Genomic DNA, 26,507 nt, shown 5'->3' with positions numbered 1-26,507 from the left:
GTTTTGTTTCCCAGGGAAAAAGCCTGTACAATGGTTCAGGGGCCTGAGGCCTAAAATTGCGGGGCGCCTCCTGGAATTCCGCATCACGCCAGATGTTTCCCAGTCGCTAAGCAACACCAGTGCCAACTTGGTCTGGTTTGAGAGTGCCAAGTGGGTCCTGAAAACTGACACCCAGAACAGTGGCTTGTGAGTTTTGTTTCCCAGGGGAAAAGCCTGTACAATGGTTCAGGGGCCTGAGGCCTTAAATTGCCGGGTGCCTCCTGGAATTCAGGCTCTCGCAGGGTGCCTCCCAGACGCAAAATGACACCATTTCCAACTTGGTCTGGTTTGAGAGTGTCAAGTGGGTCCTGAAAACTGACACCCAGAACAGTGGCTTGTGAGTTTTCTTTCCCAGGGAAAAAGCCTGTACAATGGTTCAGGGTCCTGCGGCCTTAAATTGCCGGATGACTCCTGGAATTCGGCCTCTCGCAGGATGCCTCCAAGGTGCAAGGTGGCACCAGTTCCAACTTGGTCTGGTTTGAGAGTGCCAAGTGGGTCCTGAAAACTGAAACCAAGAACAGTGACTTGTGAGTTTTGTTTCCCAAGGAAAAAGCCTGTACAATGGTTCAGGGGCCTGAGGCCTTAAATTGCCGGGTGCCTCCTGGAATTCGGCCACTCGCAGGATGCCTCCCAGACGCAAGGTGGCACCAGTTCCAACTTGGTCTGGTTTGAGAGTGCCAAGTGGGTCCTGAAAACTGACACCCAGAACAGTGACTTGTGAGTTTTGTTTCCCAAGGAAAAAGCCTGTACAATGGTTCAGGGTCCTGCGGCCTTAAATTGCGGGGCGCCTCCTGGAATTCCGCATCACGCCAGATGTTTCCCAGTCGCTAAGCAACACCAGTGCCAACTTGGTCTGCTTTGAGAGTGTCAAGTGGGTCCTGAAAACTGACACCCAGAACAGTGGCTTGTGAGTTTTGTTTCCCAGGGAAAAAGCCTGTACAATGGTTCAGGGGCCTGAGGCCTTAAATTGCCGGGTGCCTCCTGGAATTCGGCCACTCGCAGGATGCCTCCCAGATGCAAGATGGCACCAGTGCCAACTAGGTCTGCTTTGAGAGTGTCAAGTGGGTCCTGAAAACTGACACCCAGAGCATTGGCTTGTGAGTTTTGTTTCCCAGGGAAAAGGCCAGTAGAATGGTTTTGGGTCCTGCGGCCTTAAATTGCCGGGTGCCTCCTGGAATTGCGCCTCTCGCAGGATGCCTCCCAGACGCAAGGTGGCACCAGTGCCAACTTGGTCTGGTTTGAGAGTGCCAGGTGGGTCCTGAAAACTGACACCCAGAACAGTGGCTTGTGAGTTTTGTTTCCCAGGGAAAAAGCCTGTACAATGGTTCAGGGTCCTGCAGCCTTAAATTGCCGGGTGCCTCCTGGAATTCCGCCTCTCGCAGGATGCCTCCCAGACGCAAGGTGGCACCAGTGCCAACTTGGTCTGCTTTGAGAGTGTCAAGTGGGTCCTGAAAACTGACACCCAGAACAGTGGCTTGTGAGTTTTGTTTCCCAGGGAAAAAGCCTGTACAATGGTTCAGGGTCCTGCGGACTTAAATTGCCGGATGCCTCCTGGAGATCCGCCTCTCGAAGGATGCCTCCCAGACGCAAGGTGGCACCAGTGCCAACTTGGTCTGGTTTGAGAGTGCCAAGTGGGTCCTGCAAACTGACACCCAGAACAGTGGCTTGTGAGTTTTGTTTCCCAGGGAAAAAGCCTGTACAATGGTTCAGGGTCCTGCGGCCTTAAATTGCGGGGCGCCTCCTGGAATTCCGCATCACGCCAGATGTTTCCCAGTCCCTAAGCAACACCAGTGCCAACTTGGTCTGGTTTGAGAGTGTCAAGTGGGTCCGGGAAGCTGACACCCAGAACAGTGGCTTCTGAGTTTTGTTTCCCAGGGAAAAAGCCTGTACAATGGTTCAGGGGCCTGAGGCCTTAAATTGCCGGGTGCCTCCTGGAATTGCACCTCTCGCAGGATGCCTCCCAGACGCAAGGTGGCACCAGTTCCAACTTGGTCTAGTTTAAGAGTGCCAAGTGGGTCCTGAAAACTGACACCCAGAACAGTGGCTTGTGAGTTTTCTTTCCCAGGGAAAAATTCTGTACGGTGGTTCAGGGGCCTGAGGCCTTAAACTGCCGGCTGCTTCCTGGAATTCAGCCTCTCGCAGGATGCCTCCCAGACGCAAGGTGGAACCAGTGCCAACTTGGTCTGGTTTAAGAGTGCCAAGTGGGTCCTGAAAACTGACACCCAGAACAGTGGCTTGTGAGTTTTGTTTCCCAGGGAAAAAGCCTGTACAATGGTTCAGGGTCCTGCGGCCTTAAATTGCCGGGTGCCTCCTGGAATTGCACCTCTCGCAGGATGCCTCCCAGACGCAAGGTGGCACCAGGGCCAACTTGGTCTGCTTTGAGAGTGTCAAGTGGGTCCTGAAAACTGACACCCAGAACAGTGGCTTGTGAGTTTTGTTTCCCAGGGAAAAAGCCTGTACAATGGTTCAGGATCCTGCGGCCTTAAATTGCCGGGTGCCTCCTGGAATTCGGCGTCTTGCAGGATGCCTCCCAGACGCAAGGTGGCACCAGTGCAAACTTGGTCTGGTTGGAGAGTGCCAAGTGGGTCCTGTAAACTGACACCCAGAACAGTGGCTTCTGAAATTTTTTTTCCAGGGAAAAAGCCTGTAGAATGGTTCAGGGGCCTGCGGCCTTAAATTGCCGGGTGCCTCCTGGAATTCCACCTCTCGCAGGATGCCTCCCAGACGCAAGGTGGCACCAGTGCCAACTTGGTCTGGTTTGAGAGTGCCAAGTGCGTCCTGAAAACTGACACCCAGAACAGTGGCTTGTGAGTTTTGTTTCCCAGGGAAAAAGCCTGTACAATGGTTCAGGGTCCTGCGGCCTTAAATTGCGGGGCGCCTCCTGGAATTCCGCATCACGCCAGATGTTTCCCAGTCGCTAAGCAACACCAGTGCCAACTTGGTCTGCTTTGAGAGTGTCAAGTGGGTCCTGAAAACTGACACCCAGAACAGTGGCTTGTGAGTTTTGTTTCCCAGGGAAAAAGCCTGTACAATGGTTCAGGGGCCTGAGGCCTAAAATTGCAGGGCGCCTCCTGGAATTCCGCATCACGCCAGATGTTTCCCAGTCGCTAAGCAACACCAGTGCCAACTTGGTCTGGTTTAAGAGTGCCAAGTGGGTCCTGAAAACTGACACCCAGAACAGTGGCTTGTGAGTTTTGTTTCCCAGGGAAAAAGCCTGTACAATGGTTCAGGTGTCTGAGGCCTTAAATTGCCGGGTGCCTCCTGGAAATCGGACCCTCGCAGGGTGCCTCCCAGACGCAAAATGACACCATTTCCAACTTGGTCTGGTTTGAGAGTGCCAGGTGGCTCCTGAAAACTGACACCCAGAACAGTGGCTTGTGAGTTTTGTTTCCCAAGGAAAAAGCCTGTAAAATGGTTCAGGGGCCTGAGGCCTTCAATTGCCGGGTGCCTCCTGGAATTCGGCCACTCGCAGGATGCCTCCCAGATGCAAGATGGCACCAGTGCCAACTAGGTCTGCTTTGAGAGTGCCAAGTGGGTCCTGAAAACTGACACCCAGAACAGTGCCTTGTGAGTTTTGTTTCCCAGGGAAAAAGCCTGTACAATGGTTCAGGGTCATGCGGCCTTAAATTGCCTGGTGGCTCCTGGAATTGCGCCTCTCGCAGGATGCCTCCCAGACGCAAGGTGGCACCAGTGCCAACTTGGTCTGCTTTGAGAGTGTCAAGTGGGTTTTGAAAACTGACACCCAGAACAGTGGCTTGTGAGTTTTGTTTCCCAGGGAAAAAGCCTGTACAATGGTTCAGGGTCCTGCGGACTTAAATTGCCGGGTGCCTCCTGGAGATCTGCCTCTCGAAGGATGCCTCCCACACGCAAGGTGGCACCAGTTCCAACTTGGTCTGGTTTGAGAGTGCCAAGTGGGTCCTGAAAACTGACACCCAGAACAGTGGCTTGTGAGTTTTGTTTCCCAGGGAAAAAGCCTGTACAATGGTTCAGGGGCCTGAGGCCTTAAATTGCCGGGTGCCTCCTGGAATTGCACCACTCGCAGAATATCTCCCAGACGCAAGGTGGCACCAGTGCCAACTTGGTCTGGTTTGAGAGTGCCAGGTTGCTCCTGCAAACTGACACCCAGAACAGTGGCTTGTGAGTTTTGTTTCCCAGGGAAAAAGCCTGTACAATGGTTCAGAGTCCTGCGGACTTAAATTGCCGGGTGCCTCCTGGAGATCCGCCTCTCGAAGGATGCCTCCCAGACGCAAGGTGGCACCAGTGCAAACTTGGTCTGGTTTGAGAGTGCCAAGTGGGTCCTGTAAACTGACACCCAGAACAGTGGCTTCTGAAATTTTTTTTCCAGGGAAAAAGCCTGTAGAATGGTTTTGGGTCCTGCGGCCTTAAATTGCCGGGTGCCTCCTGGAATTCTGCCTCTCGCAGGATGCCTCCCAGACGCAAGGTGGCACCAGTGCCAACTTGGTCTGGTTTGAGAGTGCCAAGTGGGTCCTGAAAACTGACACCCAGAACAGTGGCTTGTGAGTTTTGTTTCCCAGGGGAAAAGCCTGTACAATGGTTCAGGGGCCTGAGGCCTTAAATTGCCGGGTGCCTCCTGGAATTCGGACTCTCGCAGGGTGCCTCCCAGACGCAAAATGACACCAGTGCCAACTTGGTCTGGTTTGAGAGTGCCAAGTGGGTTCTGGAAACTGACACCCAGAACAGTGGCTTCTGAGTTTTGTTTCCCAGGGAAAAAGCCTATACAATGGTTCAGGGTCCTGCGGCCTTAAATTGCCGGGTGCCTCCTGGAATTCGGCGTCTTGCAAGATGCTTCCAAGACGCAAGGTGGCACCAGTGCCAACTTGGTCTGGTTTGAGAGTGCCAAGTGGGTCCTGAAAACTGACACCCAGAACAGTGGCTTGTGAGTTTTGTTTCCCAGGGAAAAAGCCTGTACAATGGTTCAGGGTCCTGCGGCCTTAAATTGCCGGGTGCCTCCTGGAATTCCGCCTCTCGCAGGATGCGTCCCAGACGCAAGGTGGCACCAGTGCCAACTTGGTCTGGTTTGAGAGTGCCAAGTGGGTCCTGAAAACTGACACCCAGAACAGTGGCTTGTGAGTTTTGTTTCCCAGGGAAAAAGCCTGTACAATGGTTCAGGGGCCTGAGGCCTAAAATTGCGGGGCGCCTCCTGGAATTCCGCATCACGCCAGATGTTTCCCAGTCGCTAAGCAACACCAGTGCCAACTTGGTCTGGTTTGAGAGTGCCAAGTGGGTCCTGAAAACTGACACCCAGAACAGTGGCTTGTGAGTTTTGTTTCCCAGGGGAAAAGCCTGTACAATGGTTCAGGGGCCTGAGGCCTTAAATTGCCGGGTGCCTCCTGGAATTCGGACTCTCGCAGGGTGCCTCCCAGACGCAAAATGACACCATTTCCAACTTGGTCTGGTTTGAGGGTGTCAAGTGGGTCCTGAAAACTGACACCCAGAACAGTGGCTTGTGAGTTTTCTTTCCCAGGGAAAAAGCCTGTACAATGGTTCAGGGTCCTGCGGCCTTAAATTGCCGGATGACTCCTGGAATTCGGCCTCTCGCAGGATGCCTCCAAGGTGCAAGGTGGCACCAGTTCCAACTTGGTCTGGTTTGAGAGTGCCAAGTGGGTCCTGAAAACTGAAACCCAGAACAGTGACTTGTGAGTTTTGTTTCCCAAGGAAAAAGCCTGTACAATGGTTCAGGGTCCTGCGGCCTTAAATTGCGGGGCGCCTCCTGGAATTCCGCATCACGCCAGATGTTTCCCAGTCGCTAAGCAACACCAGTGCCAACTTGGTCTGCTTTGAGAGTGTCAAGTGGGTCCTGAAAACTGACACCCAGAACAGTGGCTTGTGAGTTTTGTTTCCCAGGGAAAAAGCCTGTACAATGGTTCAGGGGCCTGAGGCCTTAAATTGCCGGGTGCCTCCTGGAATTCGGCCACTCGCAGGATGCCTCCCAGATGCAAGATGGCACCAGTGCCAACTAGGTCTGCTTTGAGAGTGTCAAGTGGGTCCTGAAAACTGACACCCAGAGCATTGGCTTGTGAGTTTTGTTTCCCAGGGAAAAGGCCAGTAGAATGGTTTTGGGTCCTGCGGCCTTAAATTGCCGGGTGCCTCCTGGAATTGCGCCTCTCGCAGGATGCCTCCCAGACGCAAGGTGGCACCAGTGCCAACTTGGTCTGGTTTGAGAGTGCCAGGTGGGTCCTGAAAACTGACACCCAGAACAGTGGCTTGTGAGTTTTGTTTCCCAGGGAAAAAGCCTGTACAATGGTTCAGGGTCCTGCAGCCTTAAATTGCCGGGTGCCTCCTGGAATTCCGCCTCTCGCAGGATGCCTCCCAGACGCAAGGTGGCACCAGTGCCAACTTGGTCTGCTTTGAGAGTGTCAAGTGGGTCCTGAAAACTGACACCCAGAACAGTGGCTTGTGAGTTTTGTTTCCCAGGGAAAAAGCCTGTACAATGGTTCAGGGTCCTGCGGACTTAAATTGCCGGATGCCTCCTGGAGATCCGCCTCTCGAAGGATGCCTCCCAGACGCAAGGTGGCACCAGTGCCAACTTGGTCTGGTTTGAGAGTGCCAAGTGGGTCCTGCAAACTGACACCCAGAACAGTGGCTTCTGAGTTTTGTTTCCCAGGGAAAAAGCCTGTACAATGGTTCAGGGTCCTGCGGCCTTAAATTGCGGGGCGCCTCCTGGAATTCCGCATCACGCCAGATGTTTCCCAGTCCCTAAGCAACACCAGTGCCAACTTGGTCTGGTTTGAGAGTGTCAAGTGGGTCCGGGAAGCTGACACCCAGAACAGTGGCTTCTGAGTTTTGTTTCCCAGGGAAAAAGCCTGTAGAATGGTTCAGGGGCCTGAGGCCTTAAATTGCCAGGTGCCTCCTGGAATTGCACCTCTCGCAGGATGCCTCCCAGACGCAAGGTGGCACCAGTTCCAACTTGGTCTAGTTTAAGAGTGCCAAGTGGGTCCTGAAAACTGACACCCAGAACAGTGGCTTGTGAGTTTTCTTTCCCAGGGAAAAATTCTGTACGGTGGTTCAGGGGCCTGAGGCCTTAAACTGCCGGCTGCTTCCTGGAATTCAGCCTCTCGCAGGATGCCTCCCAGACGCAAGGTGGAACCAGTGCCAACTTGGTCTGGTTTAAGAGTGCCAAGTGGGTCCTGCAAACTGACACCCAGAACAGTGGCTTGTGAGTTTTCTTTCCCAGGGAAAAAGCCTGTAAAATGGTTTAGGTAATGCCGCCTTTTATAGCCGGGTGCCACCTGGAGATCCGCCTCTCGCAGGATGCCTCCCAGACGCAAGGTGGCACCAGTGCCAACTTGGTCTGCTTTGAGAGTGTCAAGTGGCTCCTGCAAACTGACACCCAGAACAGTGGCTTGTGAGTTTTGTTTCCCAGGGAAAAAGCCTATACAATGGTTCAGGGGCCTGCGGCCTTAAATTGCCGGGTGCCTCCTGGAATTCCGCCTCTCGCAGGATGCCTCCCAGACGCAAGGTGGCACCAGTGCCAACTTGGTCTGGTTTGAGAGTGCCAAGTGGGTCCTGAAAACTGACACCCAGAACAGTGGCTTCTGAGTTTTGTTTCCCAGGGAAAAAGCCTGTACAATGGTTCAGGGTCCTGCGGCCTTAAATTGCGGGGCGCCTCCTGGAACTCCGCATCACGCCAGATGTTTCCCAGTCGCTAAGCAACACCAGTGCCAACTTGGTCTGCTTTGAGAGTGTCAAGTGGGTCCTGAAAACTGACACCCAGAACAGTGGCTTGTGAGTTTTGTTTCCCAGGGAAAAAGCCTGTACAATGGTTCAGGGGCCTGAGGCCTAAAATTGCAGGGCGCCTCCTGGAATTCCGCATCACGCCAGATGTTTCCCAGTCGCTAAGCAACACCAGTGCCAATTTGGTCTGGTTTAAGAGTGCCAAGTGGGTCCTGAAAACTGACACCCAGAACAGTGGCTTGTGAGTTTTGTTTCCCAGGGAAAAAGCCTGTACAATGGTTCAGGGTCCTGCGGCCTTAAATTGCCGGGTGCCTCCTGGAATTGCACTTCTCGCAGGATGCCTCTCAGACGCAAGGTGGCACCAGTGCAAACTTGGTCTGGTTTGAGAGTGCCAAGTGGGTCCTGTAAACTGACACCCAGAACAGTGGCTTCTGAAATTTTTTTTCCAGGGAAAAAGCCTGTAGAATGGTTTTGGGTCCTGCGGCCTTAAATTGCCGGGTGCCTCCTGGAATTCTGCCTCTCGCAGGATGCCTCCCAGACGCAAGGTGGCACCAGTGCCAACTTGGTCTGGTTTGAGAGTGCCAAGTGGGTCCTGAAAACTGACACCCAGAACAGTGGCTTGTGAGTTTTGTTTCCCAGGGGAAAAGCCTGTACAATGGTTCAGGGGCCTGAGGCCTTAAATTGCCGGGTGCCTCCTGGAATTCGGACTCTCGCAGGGTGCCTCCCAGACGCAAAATGACACCAGTGCCAACTTGGTCTGGTTTGAGAGTGCCAAGTGGGTCCTGAAAACTGACACCCAGAACAGTGGCTTGTGAGTTTTGTTTCCCAGGGAAAAAGCCTGTAGAATGGTTTTGGGTCCTGCGGCCTTAAATTGCCGGGTGCCTCCTGGAATTCCGCCTCTCGCAGGATGCGTCCCAGACGCAAGGTGGCACCAGTGCCAACTTGGTCTGGTTTGAGAGTGCCAAGTGGGTCCTGAAAACTGACACCCAGAACAGTGGCTTGTGAGTTTTGTTTCCCAGGGAAAAAGCCTGTACAATGGTTCAGGGGCCTGAGGCCTAAAATTGCGGGGCGCCTCCTGGAATTCCGCATCACGCCAGATGTTTCCCAGTCGCTAAGCAACACCAGTGCCAACTTGGTCTGGTTTGAGAGTGCCAAGTGGGTCCTGAAAACTGACACCCAGAACAGTGGCTTGTGAGTTTTGTTTCCCAGGGGAAAAGCCTGTACAATGGTTCAGGGGCCTGAGGCCTTAAATTGCCGGGTGCCTCCTGGAATTCGGACTCTCGCAGGGTGCCTCCCAGACGCAAAATGACACCATTTCCAACTTGGTCTGGTTTGAGGGTGTCAAGTGGGTCCTGAAAACTGACACCCAGAACAGTGGCTTGTGAGTTTTCTTTCCCAGGGAAAAAGCCTGTACAATGGTTCAGGGTCCTGCGGCCTTAAATTGCCGGATGACTCCTGGAATTCGGCCTCTCGCAGGATGCCTCCAAGGTGCAAGGTGGCACCAGTTCCAACTTGGTCTGGTTTGAGAGTGCCAAGTGGGTCCTGAAAACTGAAACCCAGAACAGTGACTTGTGAGTTTTGTTTCCCAAGGAAAAAGCCTGTACAATGGTTCAGGGGCCTGAGGCCTTAAATTGCCGGGTGCCTCCTGGAATTCGGCCACTCGCAGGATGCCTCCCAGACGCAAGGTGGCACCAGTTCCAACTTGGTCTGGTTTGAGAGTGCCAAGTGGGTCCTGAAAACTGAAACCCAGAACAGTGACTTGTGAGTTTTGTTTCCCAAGGAAAAAGCCTGTACAATGGTTCAGGGTCCTGCGGCCTTAAATTGCGGGGCGCCTCCTGGAATTCCGCATCACGCCAGATGTTTCCCAGTCGCTAAGCAACACCAGTGCCAACTTGGTCTGCTTTGAGAGTGTCAAGTGGGTCCTGAAAACTGACACCCAGAACAGTGGCTTGTGAGTTTTGTTTCCCAGGGAAAAAGCCTGTACAATGGTTCAGGGGCCTGAGGCCTTAAATTGCCGGGTGCCTCCTGGAATTCGGCCACTCGCAGGATGCCTCCCAGATGCAAGATGGCACCAGTGCCAACTAGGTCTGCTTTGAGAGTGTCAAGTGGGTCCTGAAAACTGACACCCAGAGCATTGGCTTGTGAGTTTTGTTTCCCAGGGAAAAGGCCAGTAGAATGGTTTTGGGTCCTGCGGCCTTAAATTGCCGGGTGCCTCCTGGAATTGCGCCTCTCGCAGGATGCCTCCCAGACGCAAGGTGGCACCAGTGCCAACTTGGTCTGGTTTGAGAGTGCCAGGTGGGTCCTGAAAACTGACACCCAGAACAGTGGCTTGTGAGTTTTGTTTCCCAGGGAAAAAGCCTGTACAATGGTTCAGGGACCTGAGGCCTTAAATTGCCGGGTGCCTCCTGGAATTCCGCCTCTCGCAGGATGCCTCCCAGACGCAAGGTGGCACCAGTGCCAACTTGGTCTGCTTTGAGAGTGTCAAGTGGGTCCTGAAAACTGACACCCAGAACAGTGGCTTGTGAGTTTTGTTTCCCAGGGAAAAAGCCTGTACAATGGTTCAGGGTCCTGCGGATTTAAATTGCCGGATGCCTCCTGGAGATCCGCCTCTCGAAGGATGCCTCCCAGACGCAAGGTGGCACCAGTGCCAACTTGGTCTGGTTTGAGAGTGCCAAGTGGGTCCTGCAAACTGACACCCAGAACAGTGGCTTCTGAGTTTTGTTTCCCAGGGAAAAAGCCTGTACAATGGTTCAGGGTCCTGCGGCCTTAAATTGCGGGGCGCCTCCTGGAATTCCGCATCACGCCAGATGTTTCCCAGTCCCTAAGCAACACCAGTGCCAACTTGGTCTGGTTTGAGAGTGTCAAGTGGGTCCGGGAAGCTGACACCCAGAACAGTGGCTTCTGAGTTTTGTTTCCCAGGGAAAAAGCCTGTAGAATGGTTCAGGGGCCTGAGGCCTTAAATTGCCAGGTGCCTCCTGGAATTGCACCTCTCGCAGGATGCCTCCCAGACGCAAGGTGGCACCAGTTCCAACTTGGTCTAGTTTAAGAGTGCCAAGTGGGTCCTGAAAACTGACACCCAGAACAGTGGCTTGTGAGTTTTCTTTCCCAGGGAAAAATTCTGTACGGTGGTTCAGGGGCCTGAGGCCTTAAACTGCCGGCTGCTTCCTGGAATTCAGCCTCTCGCAGGATGCCTCCCAGACGCAAGGTGGAACCAGTGCCAACTTGGTCTGGTTTAAGAGTGCCAAGTGGGTCCTGCAAACTGACACCCAGAACAGTGGCTTGTGAGTTTTCTTTCCCAGGGAAAAAGCCTGTAAAATGGTTTAGGTAATGCCGCCTTTTATAGCCGGGTGCCACCTGGAGATCCGCCTCTCGCAGGATGCCTCCCAGACGCAAGGTGGCACCAGTGCCAACTTGGTCTGCTTTGAGAGTGTCAAGTGGCTCCTGCAAACTGACACCCAGAACAGTGGCTTGTGAGTTTTGTTTCCCAGGGAAAAAGCCTATACAATGGTTCAGGGGCCTGAGGCCTTAAATTGCCGGGTGCCTCCTGGAATTCGGCGTCTTGCAGGATGCCTCCCAGACGCAAGGTGGCACCAGTGCAAACTTGGTCTGGTTGGAGAGTGCCAAGTGGGTCCTGTAAACTGACACCCAGAACAGTGGCTTCTAAAATTTTTTTTCCAGGGAAAAAGCCTGTAGAATGGTTCAGGGGCCTGCGGCCTTAAATTGCCGGGTGCCTCCTGGAATTCCGCCTCTCGCAGGATGCCTCCCAGACGCAAGGTGGCACCAGTGCCAACTTGGTCTGGTTTGAGAGTGCCAAGTGGGTCCTGAAAACTGACACCCAGAACAGTGGCTTGTGAGTTTTGTTTCCCAGGGAAAAAGCCTGTACAATGGTTCAGGGTCCTGCGGCCTTAAATTGCGGGGCGCCTCCTGGAATTCCGCATCACGCCAGATGTTTCCCAGTCGCTAAGCAACACCAGTGCCAACTTGGTCTGCTTTGAGAGTGTCAAGTGGGTCCTGAAAACTGACACCCAGAACAGTGGCTTGTGAGTTTTGTTTCCCAGGGAAAAAGCCTGTACAATGGTTCAGGGGCCTGAGGCCTAAAATTGCAGGGCGCCTCCTGGAATTCCGCATCACGCCAGATGTTTCCCAGTCGCTAAGCAACACCAGTGCCAATTTGGTCTGGTTTAAGAGTGCCAAGTGGGTCCTGAAAACTGACACCCAGAACAGTGGCTTGTGAGTTTTGTTTCCCAGGGAAAAAGCCTGTACAATGGTTCAGGGTCCTGCGGCCTTAAATTGCCGGGTGCCTCCTGGAATTGCACTTCTCGCAGGATGCCTCTCAGACGCAAGGTGGCACCAGTGCCAACTTGGTCTGCTTTGAGAGTGTCAAGTGGGTCCTGAAAACTGACACCCAGAACAGTGGCTTGTGAGTTTTGTTTCCCAGGGAAAAAGCCTGTACAATGGTTCAGGATCCTGCGGCCTTAAATTGCCGGGTGCCTCCTGGAATTCGGCCTCTCGCAGGATGCCTCCCAGACGCAAGGTGGCACCAGTGCCAACTTGGTCTGGTTTGAGAGTGCCAGGTGGCTCCTGAAAACTGACACCCAGAACAGTGGCTTGTGAGTTTTCTTTCCCAGGGAAAAAGCCTGTAGAATGGTTTAGGTAATGCCGCCTTTTATAGCCGGGTGCCACCTGGAGATCCGCCTCTCGCAGGATGCCTCCCAGACGCAAGGTGGCACCAGTGCCAACTTGGTCTGGTTTGAGAGTGTCAAGTGGCTCCTGCAAACTGACACCCAGAACAGTGGCTTGTGAGTTTTGTTTCCCAGGGAAAAAGCCTATACAATGGTTCAGGGGCCTGAGGCCTTAAATTGCCGGGTGCCTCCTGGAATTCGGCGTCTTGCAGGATGCCTCTCAGACGCAAGGTGGCACCAGTGCAAACTTGGTCTGGTTGGAGAGTGCCAAGTGGGTTCTGGAAACTGACACCCAGAACAGTGGCTTCTGAGTTTTGTTTCCCAGGGAAAAAGCCTGTACAATGGTTCAGGGTCCTGCGGCCTTAAATTGCCGGGTGCCTCCTGGAATTCCACCTCTCGCAGGATGCCTCCCAGACGCAAGGTGGCACCAGTGCCAGCTTGGTCTGGTTTGAGAGTGCCAAGTGGGTCCTGAAAACTGACACCCAGAACAGTGACTTGTGAGTTTTGTTTCCCAGGGAAAAAGCCTGTACAATGGTTCAGGGTCCTGCGGCCTTAAATTGCGGGGCGCCTCCTGGAATTCCGCATCACGCCAGATGTTTCCCAGTCGCTAAGCAACACCAGTGCCAACTTGGTCTGCTTTGAGAGTGTCAAGTGGGTCCTGAAAACTGACACCCAGAACAGTGGCTTGTGAGTTTTGTTTCCCAGGGAAAAAGCCTGTACAATGGTTCAGGGGCCTGAGGCCTAAAATTGCAGGGCGCCTCCTGGAATTCCGCATCACGCCAGATGTTTCCCAGTCGCTAAGCAACACCAGTGCCAACTTGGTCTGGTTTAAGAGTGCCAAGTGTGTCCTGAAAACTGACACCCAGAACAGTGGCTTGTGAGTTTTGTTTCCCAGGGAAAAAGCCTGTACAATGGTTCAGGTGTCTGAGGCCTTAAATTGCCGGGTGCCTCCTGGAAATCGGACCCTCGCAGGGTGCCTCCCAGACGCAAAATGACACCATTTCCAACTTGGTCTGGTTTGAGAGTGCCAGGTGGCTCCTGAAAACTGACACCCAGAACAGTGGCTTGTGAGTTTTGTTTCCCAAGGAAAAAGCCTGTACAATGGTTCAGGGGCCTGAGGCCTTCAATTGCCGGGTGCCTCCTGGAATTCGGCCACTCGCAGGACGCCTCCCAGATGCAAGATGGCACCAGTGCCAACTAGGTCTGCTTTGAGAGTGCCAAGTGGGTCCTGAAAACTGACACCCAGAACAGTGCCTTGTGAGTTTTGTTTCCCAGGGAAAAAGCCTGTACAATGGTTCAGGGTCATGCGGCCTTAAATTGCCTGGTGGCTCCTGGAATTGCGCCTCTCGCAGGATGCCTCCCAGACGCAAGGTGGCACCAGTGCCAACTTGGTCTGCTTTGAGAGTGTCAAGTGGGTTTTTAAAACTGACACCCAGAACAGTGGCTTCTGAGTTTTGTTTCCCAGGGAAAAAGCCTGTACAATGGTTCAGGGTCCTGCGGACTTAAATTGCCGGGTGCCTCCTGGAGATCTGCCTCTCGAAGGATGCCTCCCACACGCAAGGTGGCACCAGTTCCAACTTGGTCTGGTTTGAGAGTGCCAAGTGGGTCCTGAAAACTGACACCCAGAACAGTGGCTTGTGAGTTTTGTTTCCCAGGGAAAAAGCCTGTACAATGGTTCAGGGGCCTGAGGCCTTAAATTGCCGGGTGCCTCCTGGAATTGCACCACTCGCAGAATATCTCCCAGACGCAAGGTGGCACCAGTGCCAACTTGGTCTGGTTTGAGAGTGCCAGGTTGCTCCTGCAAACTGACACCCAGAACAGTGGCTTGTGAGTTTTGTTTCCCAGGGAAAAAGCCTGTACAATGGTTCAGAGTCCTGCGGACTTAAATTGCCGGGTGCCTCCTGGAGATCCGCCTCTCGAAGGATGCCTCCCAGACGCAAGGTGGCACCAGTGCAAACTTGGTCTGGTTTGAGAGTGCCAAGTGGGTCCTGTAAACTGACACCCAGAACAGTGGCTTCTGAAATTTTTTTTCCAGGGAAAAAGCCTGTAGAATGGTTTTGGGTCCTGCGGCCTTAAATTGCCCGGTGCCTCCTGGAATTCTGCCTCTCGCAGGATGCCTCCCAGACGCAAGGTGGCACCAGTGCCAACTTGGTCTGGTTTGAGAGTGCCAAGTGGGTCCTGAAAACTGACACCCAGAACAGTGGCTTGTGAGTTTTGTTTCCCAGGGGAAAAGCCTGTACAATGGTTCAGTGGCCTGAGGCCTTAAATTGCCGGTGCCTCCTGGAATTCGGACTCTCGCAGGGTGCCTCCCAGACGCAAAATGACACCAGTGCCAACTTGGTCTGGTTTGAGAGTGCCAAGTGGGTCCTGCAAACTGACACCCAGAACAGTGGCTTCTGAGTTTTGTTTCCCAGGGAAAAAGCCTGTACAATGGTTCAGGGTCCTGCGGCCTTAAATTGCCGGGTGCCTCCTGGAATTCGGCGTCTTGCAAGATGCTTCCCAGATGCAAGGTGGCACCAGTGCCAACTTGGTCTGGTTTGAGAGTGCCAAGTGGGTCCTGAAAACTGACACCCAGAACAGTGGCTTGTGAGTTTTGTTTCCCAGGGAAAAAGCCTGTACAATGGTTCAGGGGCCTGAGGCCTAAAATTGCGGGGCGCCTCCTGGAATTCCGCATCACGCCAGATGTTTCCCAGTCGCTAAGCAACACCAGTGCCAACTTGGTCTGGTTTGAGAGTGCCAAGTGGGTCCTGAAAACTGACACCCAGAACAGTGGCTTGTGAGTTTTGTTTCCCAGGGGAAAAGCCTGTACAATTGTTCAGGGGCCTGAGGCCTTAAATTGCCGGGTGCCTCCTGGAATTCGGACTCTCGCAGGGTGCCTCCCAGACGCAAAATGACACCATTTCCAACTTGGTCTGGTTTGAGAGTGTCAAGTGGGTCCTGAAAACTGACACCCAGAACAGTGGCTTGTGAGTTTTCTTTCCCAGGGAAAAAGCCTGTACAATGGTTCAGGGTCCTGCGGCCTTAAATTGCCGGATGACTCCTGGAATTCGGCCTCTCGCAGGATGCCTCCAAGGTGCAAGGTGGCACCAGTTCCAACTTGGTCTGGTTTGAGAGTGCCAAGTGGGTCCTGAAAACTGAAACCCAGAACAGTGACTTGTGAGTTTTGTTTCCCAAGGAAAAAGCCTGTACAATGGTTCAGGGGCCTGAGGCCTTAAATTGCCGGGTGCCTCCTGGAATTCGGCCACTCGCAGGATGCCTCCCAGACGCAAGGTGGCACCAGTTCCAACTTGGTCTGGTTGGAGAGTGCCAAGTGGGTCCTGAAAACTGAAACCCAGAACAGTGACTTGTGAGTTTTGTTTCCCAAGGAAAAAGCCTGTACAATGGTTCAGGGTCCTGCGGCCTTAAATTGCGGGGCGCCTCCTGGAATTCCGCATCACGCCAGATGTTTCCCAGTCGCTAAGCAACACCAGTGCCAACTTGGTCTGCTTTGAGAGTGTCAAGTGGGTCCTGAAAACTGACACCCAGAACAGTGGCTTGTGAGTTTTGTTTCCCAGGGAAAAAGCCTGTACAATGGTTCAGGGGCCTGAGGCCTTAAATTGCCGGGTGCCTCCTGGAATTCGGCCACTCGAAGGATGCCTCCCAGACGCAAGGTGGCACCAGTGCCAACTAGGTCTGCTTTGAGAGTGTCAAGTGGGTCCTGAAAACTGACACCCAGAGCATTGGCTTGTGAGTTTTGTTTCCCAGGGAAAAGGCCAGTAGAATGGTTTTGGGTCCTGCGGCCTTAAATTGCCGGGTGCCTCCTGGAATTGCGCCTCTCGCAGGATGCCTCCCAGACGCAAGGTGGCACCAGTGCCAACTTGGTCTGGTTTGAGAGTGCCAGGTGGGTCCTGAAAACTGACACCCAGAACAGTGGCTTGTGAGTTTTGTTTCCCAGGGAAAAAGCCTGTACAATGATTCAGGGTCCTGCAGCCTTAAATTGCCGGGTGCCTCCTGGAATTCCGCCTCTCGCAGGATGCCTCCCAGACGCAAGGTGGCACCAGTGCCAACTTGGTCTGCTTTGAGAGTGTCAAGTGGGTCCTGAAAACTGACACCCAGAACAGTGGCTTGTGAGTTTTGTTTCCCAGGGAAAAAGCCTGTACAATGGTTCAGGGTCCTGCGGACTTAAATTGCCGGATGCCTCCTGGAGATCCGCCTCTCGAAGGATGCCTCCCAGACGCAAGGTGGCACCAGTGCCAACTTGGTCTGGTTTGAGAGTGCCAAGTGGGTCCTGCAAACTGACACCCAGAACAGTGGCTTGTGAGTTTTGTTTCCCAGGGAAAAAGCCTGTACAATGGTTCAGGGTCCTGCGGCCTTAAATTGCGGGGCGCCTCCTGGAATTCAGCATCACGCCAGATGTTTCCCAGTCGCTAAGCAACACCAGTGCCAACTTGGTCTGGTTTGAGAGTGTCAAGTGGGTCCGGGAAGCTGACACCCAGAACAGTGGCTTCTGAGTTTTGTTTCCCAGGGAAAAAGCCTGTACAATGGTTCAGGGGCCTGAGGCCTTAAATTGCCAGGTGCCTCCTGGAATTGCACCTCTCGCAGGATGCCTCCCAGACGCAAGGTGGCACCAGTTCCAACTTGGTCTAGTTTAAGAGTGCCAAGTGGGTCCTGAAAACTGACACCCAGAACAGTGGCTTGTGAGTTTTCTTTCCCAGGGAAAAATTCTGTACGGTGGTTCAGGGGCCTGAGGCCTTAAACTGCCGGCTGCTTCCTGGAATTCAGCCTCTCGCAGGATGCCTCCCAGACGCAAGGTGGAACCAGTGCCAACTTGGTCTGGTTTAAGAGTGCCAAGTGGGTCCTGAAAACTGACACCCAGAACAGTGGCTTGTGAGTTTTGTTTCCCAGGGAAAAAGCCTGTACAATGGTTCAGGGTCCTGCGGCCTTAAATTGCCGGGTGCCTCCTGGAATTGCACCTCTCGCAGGATGCCTCCCAGACGCAAGGTGGCACCAGGGCCAACTTGGTCTGCTTTGAGAGTTTCAAGTGGGTCCTGAAAACTGACACCCAGAACAGTGGCTTGTGAGTTTTGTTTCCCAGGGAAAAAGCCTGTACAATGGTTCAGGATCCTGCGGCCTTAAATTGCCGGGTGCCTCCTGGAATTCGGCCTCTCGCAGGATGCCTCCCAGACGCAAGGTGGCACCAGTTCCAACTTGGTCTGGTTTGAGAGTGCCAGGTGGCTCCTGCAAACTGACACCCAGAACAGTGGCTTGTGAGTTTTCTTTCCCAGGGAAAAAGCCTGTAAAATGGTTTAGGTAATGCCGCCTTTTATAGCCGGGTGCCACCTGGAGATCCGCCTCTCGCAGGATGCCTCCCAGACGCAAGGTGGCACCAGTGCCAACTTGGTCTGGTTTGAGAGTGTCAAGTGGCTCCTGCAAACTGACACCCAGAACAGTGGCTTGTGAGTTTTGTTTCCCAGGGAAAAAGCCTATACAATGGTTCAGGGGCCTGAGGCCTTAAATTGCCGGGTGCCTCCTGGAATTCGGCGTCTTGCAGGATGCCTCCCAGACGCAAGGTGGCACCAGTGCAAACTTGGTCTGGTTGGAGAGTGCCAAGTGGGTCCTGTAAACTGACACCCAGAACAGTGGCTTCTGAAATTTTTTTTCCAGGGAAAAAGCCTGTAGAATGGTTCAGGGGCCTGCGGCCTTAAATTGCCGGGTGCCTCCTGGAATTCCGCCTCTCGCAGGATGCCTCCCAGACGCAAGGTGGCACCAGTGCCAACTTGGTCTGGTTTGAGAGTGCCAAGTGGGTCCTGAAAACTGACACCCAGAACAGTGGCTTGTGAGTTTTGTTTCCCAGGGAAAAAGCCTGTACAATGGTTCAGGGTCCTGCGGCCTTAAATTGCGAGGCGCCTCCTGGAACTCCGCATCACGCCAGATGTTTCCCAGTCGCTAAGCAACACCAGTGCCAACTTGGTCTGCTTTGAGAGTGTCAAGTGGGTCCTGAAAACTGACACACAGAACAGTGGCTTGTGAGTTTTGTTTCCCAGGGAAAAAGCCTGTACAATGGTTCAGGGGCCTGAGGCCTAAAATTGCAGGGCGCCTCCTGGAATTCCGCATCACGCCAGATGTTTCCCAGTCGCTAAGCAACACCAGTGCCAACTTGGTCTGGTTTAAGAGTGCCAAGTGGGTCCTGAAAACTGACACCCAGAACAGTGGCTTGTGAGTTTTGTTTCCCAGGGAAAAAGCCTGTACAATGGTTCAGGTGTCTGAGGCCTTAAATTGCCGGGTGCCTCCTGGAATTCGGACTCTCGCAGGGTGCCTCCCAGACGCAAAATGACACCATTTCCAACTTGGTCTGGTTTGAGAGTGTCAAGTGGGTCCTGAAAACTGACACCCAGAACAGTGGCTTGTGAGTTTTCTTTCCCAGGGAAAAAGCCTGTACAATGGTTCAGGGTCCTGCGGCCTTAAATTGCCGGATGACTCCTGGAATTCGGCCTCTCGCAGGATGCCTCCAAGGTGCAAGGTGGCACCAGTTCCAACTTGGTCTGGTTTGAGAGTGCCAAGTGGGTCCTGAAAACTGACACCCAGAACAGTGACTTGTGAGTTTTGTTTCCCAAGGAAAAAGCCTGTACAATGGTTCAGGGGCCTGAGGCCTTAAATTGCCGGGTGCCTCCTGGAATTCGGCCACTCGCAGGATGCCTCCCAGACGCAAGGTGGCACCAGTTCCAACTTGGTCTGGTTTAAGAGTGCCAAGTGGGTCCTGAAAACTGACACCCAGAACAGTGCCTTGTGAGTTTTGTTTCCCAGGGAAAAAGCCTGTACAATGGTTCAGGGTCATGCGGACTTAAATTGCCGGGTGGCTCCTGGAACTGCGCCTCTCGCAGGATGCCTCCCAGACGCAAGGTGGCACCAGTGCCAACTTGGTCTGCTTTGAGAGTGTCAAGTGGGTCCTGAAAACTGACACCCAGAACAGTGGCTTGTGAGTTTTGTTTCCCAGGGAAAAAGCCTGTACAATGGTTCAGGGTCCTGCGGACTTAAATTGCCGGGTGACTCCTGGAATTCCGCCTCTTGCAGGATGCCTCCCAGACGCAAGGTGGCACCAGTTCAAGCTTGGTCTGCTTTAAGAGTGCCAAGTGGGCCCTGAAAACTGACACCCAGAATAGTGGCTTGTGAGTTTTGTTTCCCAGGGAAAAAGCCTGTACAATGGTTCAGGGGCCTGAGGCCTTAAATTGCCGGGTGCCTCCTGGAATTCGGACTCTCGCAGGGTGCCTCCCAGACGCAAAATGACACCATTTCCAACTTGGTCTGGTTTGAGAGTGTCAAGTGGGTCCTGAAAACTGACACCCAGAACAGTGGCTTGTGAGTTTTCTTTCCCAGGGAAAAAGCCTGTGCAATGGTTCAGGGTCCTGCGGCCTTAAATTGCCGGATGACTCCTGGAATTCGGCCTCTCGCAGGATTCCTCCAAGATGCAAGGTGGCACCAGTTCCAACTTGGTCTGGTTTAAGAGTGCCAAGTGGGTCCTGAAAACTGACACCCAGAACAGTGCCTTGTGAGTTTTGTTTCCCAGGGAAAAAGCCTGTACAATGGTTCAGGGTCAGGCGGCCTTAAATTGCCGTGTGCCTCCTGGAATATCGCCTCTCGCAGGATGCCTCCCAGACGCAAGGTGGCACCAGTGCCAACTTGGTCTGGTTTGAGAGTGCCAAGTGGGTCCTGAAAACTGACACCCAGAACAGTGGCTTGTGAGTTTTGTTTCCCAGGGAAAAAGCCTGTACAATGGTTCAGGGGCCTGAGGCCTAAAATTGCGGGGCGCCTCCTGGAATTCCGCATCACGCCAGATGTTTCCCAGTCGCTAAGCAACACCAGTGCCAACTTGGTCTGGTTTGAGAGTGCCAAGTGGGTCCTGAAAACTGACACCCAGAACAGTGGCTTGTGAGTTTTGTTTCCCAGGGGAAAAGCCTGTACAATGGTTCAGGGGCCTGAGGCCTTAAATTGCCGGGTGCCTCCTGGAATTCGGACTCTCGCAGGATGCCTCCCAGACGCAAAATGACACCATTTCCAACTTGGTCTGGTTTGAGAGTGTCAAGTGGGTCCTGAAAACTGACACCCAGAACAGTGGCTTGTGAGTTTTCTTTCCCAGGGAAAAAGCCTGTACAATGGTTCAGGGGCCTGAGGCCTTAAATTGCCGGGTGCCTCCTGGAATTCGGCCACTCGCAGGATGCCTCCCAGATGCAAGATGGCACCAGTGCCAACTAGGTCTGCTTTGAGAGTGTCAAGTGGGTCCTGAAAACTGACACCCAGAGCATTGGCTTGTGAGTTTTGTTTCCCAGGGAAAAGGCCAGTAGAATGGTTTTGGGTCCTGCGGCCTTAAATTGCCGGGTGCCTCCTGGAATTGCGCCTCTCGCAGGATACCTCCCAGACGCAAGGTGGCACCAGTGCCAACTTGGTCTGGTTTGAGAGTGCCAGGTGGGTCCTGAAAACTGACACCCAGAACAGTGGCTTGTGAGTTTTGTTTCCCAGGGAAAAAGCCTGTACAATGGTTCAGGGTCCTGCGGCCTTAAATTGCCGGGTGCCTCCTGGAATTCCGCCTCTCGCAGGATGCCTCCCAGACGCAAGGTGGCACCAGTGCCAACTTGGTCTGCTTTGAGAGTGTCAAGTGGGTCCTGAAAACTGACACCCAGAACAGTGGCTTGTGAGTTTTGTTTCCCAGGGAAAAAGCCTGTACAATGGTTCAGGGTCCTGCGGACTTAAATTGCCGGATGCCTCCTGGAGATCCGCCTCTCGAAGGATGCCTCCCAGACGCAAGGTGGCACCAGTGCCAACTTGGTCTGGTTTGAGAGTGCCAAGTGGGTCCTGAAAACTGACACCCAGAACAGTGGCTTGTGAGTTTTGTTTCCCAGGGTAAAAGCCTGTACAATGGTTCAGGGTCCTGCGGCCTTAAATTGCGGGGCGCCTCCTGGAATTCCGCATCACGCCAGATGTTTCCCAGTCGCTAAGCAACACCAGTGCCAACTTGGTCTGGTTTGAGAGTGTCAAGTGGGTCCGGGAAGCTGACACCCAGAACAGTGGCTTGTGAGTTTTGTTTCCCAGGGAAAAAGCCTGTACAATGGTTCAGGGGCCTGAGGCCTTAAATTGCCGGGTGCCTCCTGGAATTCGGCCACTCGCAGGATGCCTCCCAGACGCAAGGTGGAACCAGTTCCAACTTGGTCTAGTTTAAGAGTGCCAAGTGGGTCCTGAAAACTGACACCCAGAACAGTGGCTTGTGAGTTTTCTTTCCCAGGGAAAAATTCTGTACGGTGGTTCAGGGGCCTGAGGCCTTAAACTGCCAGCTGCTGATTGGAATTCAGCCTCTCGCAGGATGCCTCCCAGACGCAAGGTGGAACCAGTGCCAACTTGGTCTGGTTTAAGAGTGCCAAGTGGGTCCTGAAAACTGACACCCAGAACAGTGGCTTGTGAGTTTTGTTTCCCAGGGAAAAAGACTGTACAATGGTTCAGGGTCCTGCGGCCTTAAATTGCCGGGTGCCTCCTGGAATTGCACCTCTCGCAGGATGCCTCCCAGACGCAAGGTGGCACCAGTGCCAACTTGGTCTGCTTTGAGAGTGTCAAGTGGGTCCTGAAAACTGACACCCAGAACAGTGGCTTGTGAGTTTTGTTTCCCAGGGAAAAAGCCTGTACAATGGTTCAGGATCCTGCGGCCTTAAATTGCCGGGTGCCTCCTGGAATTCGGCCTTTTGCAGGATGCCTCCCAGACGCAAGGTGGCACCAGTTCCAACTTGGTCTGGTTTGAGAGTGCCAGGTGGCTCCTGCAAACTGACACCCAGAACAGTGGCTTGTGAGTTTTCTTTCCCAGGGAAAAAGCCTGTAAAATGGTTTAGATAATGCCGCCTTTTATAGCCGGGTGCCACCTGGAGATCCGCCTCTCGCAGGATGCCTCCCAGACGCAAGGTGGCACCAGTGCCAACTTGGTCTGGCTTGAGAGTGCCAAGTGGGTCCTGAAAACTGACACCCAGAACAGTGGCTTGTGAGTTTTGTTTCCCAGGGAAAATGCATGTACAATGGTTCAGGGGCCTGAGGCCTTAAATTGCCGGGTGCCTCCTGGAATTGCACCACTCGCAGAATATCTCCCAGACGCAAGGTGGCACCAGTGCCAACTTGGTCTGCTTTGAGAGTGTCAAGTGGGTCCTGAAAACTGACACCCAGAACAGTGGCTTGTGAGTTTTGTTTCCCAGGGAAAAAGCCTGTACAATGGTTCAGGGTCCTGCGGACTTAAATTGCCGGGTGCCTCCTGGAGATCTGCCTCTCGAAGGATGCCTCCCACACGCAAGGTGGCACCAGTTCCAACTTGGTCTGGTTTGAGAGTGCCAAGTGGGTCCTGAAAACTGACACCCAGAACAGTGGCTTGTGAGTTTTGTTTCCCAGGGAAAAAGCCTGTACAATGGTTCAGAGTCCTGCGGACTTAAATTGCCGGGTGCCTCCTGGAATTCCGCCTCTCGAAGGATGCCTCCCAGACTCAAGGTGGCACCAGTGCAAACTTGGTCTGGTTTGAGAGTGCCAAGTGGGTCCTGTAAACTGACACCCAGAACAGTGGCTTCTGAAATTTTTTTTCCAGGGAAAAAGCCTGTAGAATGGTTTTGGGTCCTGCGGCCTTAAATTGCCGGGTGCCTCCTGGAATTCTGCCTCTCGCAGGATGCCTCCCAGACGCAAGGTGGCACCAGTGCCAACTTGGTCTGGTTTGAGAGTGCCAAGTGGGTCCTGAAAACTGACACCCAGAACAGTGGCTTGTGAGTTTTGTTTCCCAGGGGAAAAGCCTGTACAATGGTTCAGGGGCCTGAGGCCTTAAATTGCCGGGTGCCTCCTGGAATTCGGACTCTCGCAGGGTGCCTCCCAGACGCTAAATGACACCAGTGCCAACTTGGTCTGGTTTGAGAGTGCCAAGTGGGTCCTGGAAACTGACACCCAGAACAGTGGCTTCTGAGTTTTGTTTCCCAGGGAAAAAGCCTGTACAATGGTTCAGGGTCCTGCGGCCTTAAATTGCCGGGTGCCTCCTGGAATTCGGCGTCTTGCAAGATGCTTCCAAGACGCAAGGTGGCACCAGTGCCAACTTGGTCTGGTTTGAGAGTGCCAAGTGGGTCCTGAAAACTGACACCCAGAACAGTGGCTTGTGAGTTTTGTTTCCCAGGGAAAAAGCCTGTAGAATGGTTTTGGGTCCTGCGGCCTTAAATTGCCGGGTGCCTCCTGGAATTCCGCCTCTCGCAGGATGCGTCCCAGACGCAAGGTGGCACCAGTGCCAACTTGGTCTGGTTTGAGAGTGCCAAGTGGGTCCTGAAAACTGACACCCAGAACAGTGGCTTGTGAGTTTTGTTTCCCAGGGAAAAAGCCTGTACAATGGTTCAGGGTCCTGCGGCCTTAAATTGCGGGGCGCCTCCTGGAATTCCGCTTCACGCCAGATGTTTCCCAGTCGCTAAGCAACACCAGTGCCAACTTGGTCTGGTTTGAGAGTGCCAAGTGGGTCCTGAAAACTGACACCCAGAACAGTGGCTTGTGAGTTTTGTTTCCCAGGGGAAAAGCCTGTACAATGGTTCAGGGGCCTGAGGCCTAAAATTGCGGGGCGCCTCCTGGAATTCCGCATCACGCCAGATGTTTCCCAGTCGCTAAGCAACACCAGTGCCAACTGGGTCTGGTTTGAGAGTGCCAAGTGGGTCCTGAAAACTGACACCCAGAACAGTGGCTTGTGAGTTTTGTTTCCCAGGGGAAAAGCCTGTACAATGGTTCAGGGGCCTGAGGCCTTAAATTGCCGGGTGCCTCCTGGAATTCGGACTCTCGCAGGGTGCCTCCCAGACGCAAAATGACACCATTTCCAACTTGGTCTGGTTTGAGAGTGTCAAGTGGGTCCTGAAAACTGACACCCAGAACAGTGGCTTGTGAGTTTTCTTTCCCAGGGAAAAAGCCTGTACAATGGTTCAGGGTCCTGCGGCCTTAAATTGCCGGGTGCCTCCTGGAATTCGGCGTCTTGCAGGATGCCTCCCAGACGCAAGGTGGCACCAGTGCAAACTTGGTCTGGTTTGAGAGTGCCAAGTGGGTCCTGAAAACTGAAACCCAGAACAGTGACTTGTGAGTTTTGTTTCCCAAGGAAAAACCTGTACAATGGTTCAGGGGCCTGAGGCCTTAAATTGCCGGGTGCCTCCTGGAATTCGGCCACTCGCAGGATGCCTCCCAGACGCAAGGTGGCACCAGTTCCAACTTGGTCTGGTTTAAGAGTGCCAAGTGGGTCCTGAAAACTGACACCCAGAACAGTGCCTTGTGAGTTTTGTTTCCCAGGGAAAAAGCCTGTACAATGGTTCAGGGTCATGCGGACTTAAATTGCCGGGTGGCTCCTGGAATTGCGCCTCTCGCAGGATGCCTCCCAGACGCAAGGTGGCACCAGTGCCAACTTGGTCTGCTTTGAGAGTGTCAAGTGGGTCCTGAAAACTGACACCCAGAACAGTGGCTTGTGAGTTTTGTTTCCCAGGGAAAAAGCCTGTACAATGGTTCAGGGGCCTGCGGACTTAAATTGCCGGGTGCCTCCTGGAGATCCGCCTCTCGAAGGATGCCTCCCAGACGCAAGGTGGCACCAGTGCTAACTTGGTCTGGTTTGAGAGTGCCAAGGGGGTCCTGAAAACTGACACCCAGAACAGTGGCTTGTGAGTTTTGTTTCCCAGGGGAAAAGCCTGTACAATGGTTCAGGGTCTTGCGGCCTTAAATTGCGGGGCGCCTCCTGGAATTCCGCATCTCGCCAGATGTTTTCCAGTCTCTAAGCAACACCAGTGCCAACTTGGTCTGCTTTGAGAGTGTCAAGTGGGTCCTGAAAACTGACACCCAGAACAGTGGCTTGTGAGTTTTCTTTCCCAGGGAAAAAGCCTGTACAATGGTTCAGGGGCCTGAGGCCTTAAATTGCCGGGTGACTCCTGGAATTCCGCCTCTTGCAGGATGCCTCCCAGACGCAAGGTGGCACCAGTTCAAGCTTGGTCTGGTTTAAGAGTGCCAAGTGGGCCCTGAAAACTGACACCCAGAACAGTGGCTTGTGAGTTTTGTTTCCCAGGGGAAAAGCCTGTACAATGGTTCAGGGGCCTGAGGCCTTAAATTGCTGGGTGCCTCCTGGAATTCGGACTCTCGCAGGGTGCCTCCCAGACGCAAAATGACACCATTTCCAACTTGGTCTGGTTTGAGAGTGTCAAGTGGGTCCTGAAAACTGACACCCAGAACAGTGGCTTGTGAGTTTTGTTTCCCAGGGAAAAAGCCTGTACAATGGTTCAGGGTCCTGCGGCCTTAAATTGCCGGGTGCCTCCTGGAATTCCGCCTCTCGCAGGATGCGTCCCAGACGCAAGGTGGCACCAGTGCCAACTTGGTCTGGTTTGAGAGTGCCAAGTGGGTCCTGAAAACTGACACCCAGAACAGTGGCTTGTGAGTTTTGTTTCCCAGGGAAAAAGCCTGTACAATGGTTCAGGGTCCTGCGGCCTTAAATTGCGGGGCGCCTCCTGGAATTCCGCTTCTCGAAGGATGCCTCCCAGACTCAAGGTGGCACCAGTGCCAACTTGGTCTGCTTTGAGAGTGTCAAGTGGGTCCTGAAAACTGACACCCAGAACAGTGGCTTGTGAGTTTTGTTTCCCAGGGAAAAAGCCTGTACAATGGTTCAGGGGCCTGAGGCCTAAAATTGCGGGGCGCCTCCTGGAATTCCGCATCACGCCAGATGTTTCCCAGTCGCTAAGCAACACCAGTGCCAACTGGGTCTGGTTTGAGAGTGCCAAGTGGGTCCTGAAAACTGACACCCAGAACAGTGGCTTGTGAGTTTTGTTTCCCAGGGGAAAAGCCTGTACAATGGTTCAGGGGCCTGAGGCCTTAAATTGCCGGGTGCCTCCTGGAATTCGGACTCTCGCAGGGTGCCTCCCAGACGCAAAATGACACCATTTCCAACTTGGTCTGGTTTGAGAGTGTCAAGTGGGTCCTGAAAACTGACACCCAGAACAGTGGCTTGTGAGTTTTCTTTCCCAGGGAAAAAGCCTGTACAATGGTTCAGGGTCCTGCGGCCTTAAATTGCCGGATGACTCCTGGAATTCGGCCTCTCGCAGGATGCCTCCAAGG

Source organism: Fringilla coelebs (genome assembly GCF_963513975.1).
Source record: "Fringilla coelebs genome assembly, chromosome: 22".
Lineage (NCBI taxonomy): Eukaryota > Metazoa > Chordata > Aves > Passeriformes > Fringillidae > Fringilla > Fringilla coelebs.
Note: the sequence above shows the minus strand (reverse complement) of the source record.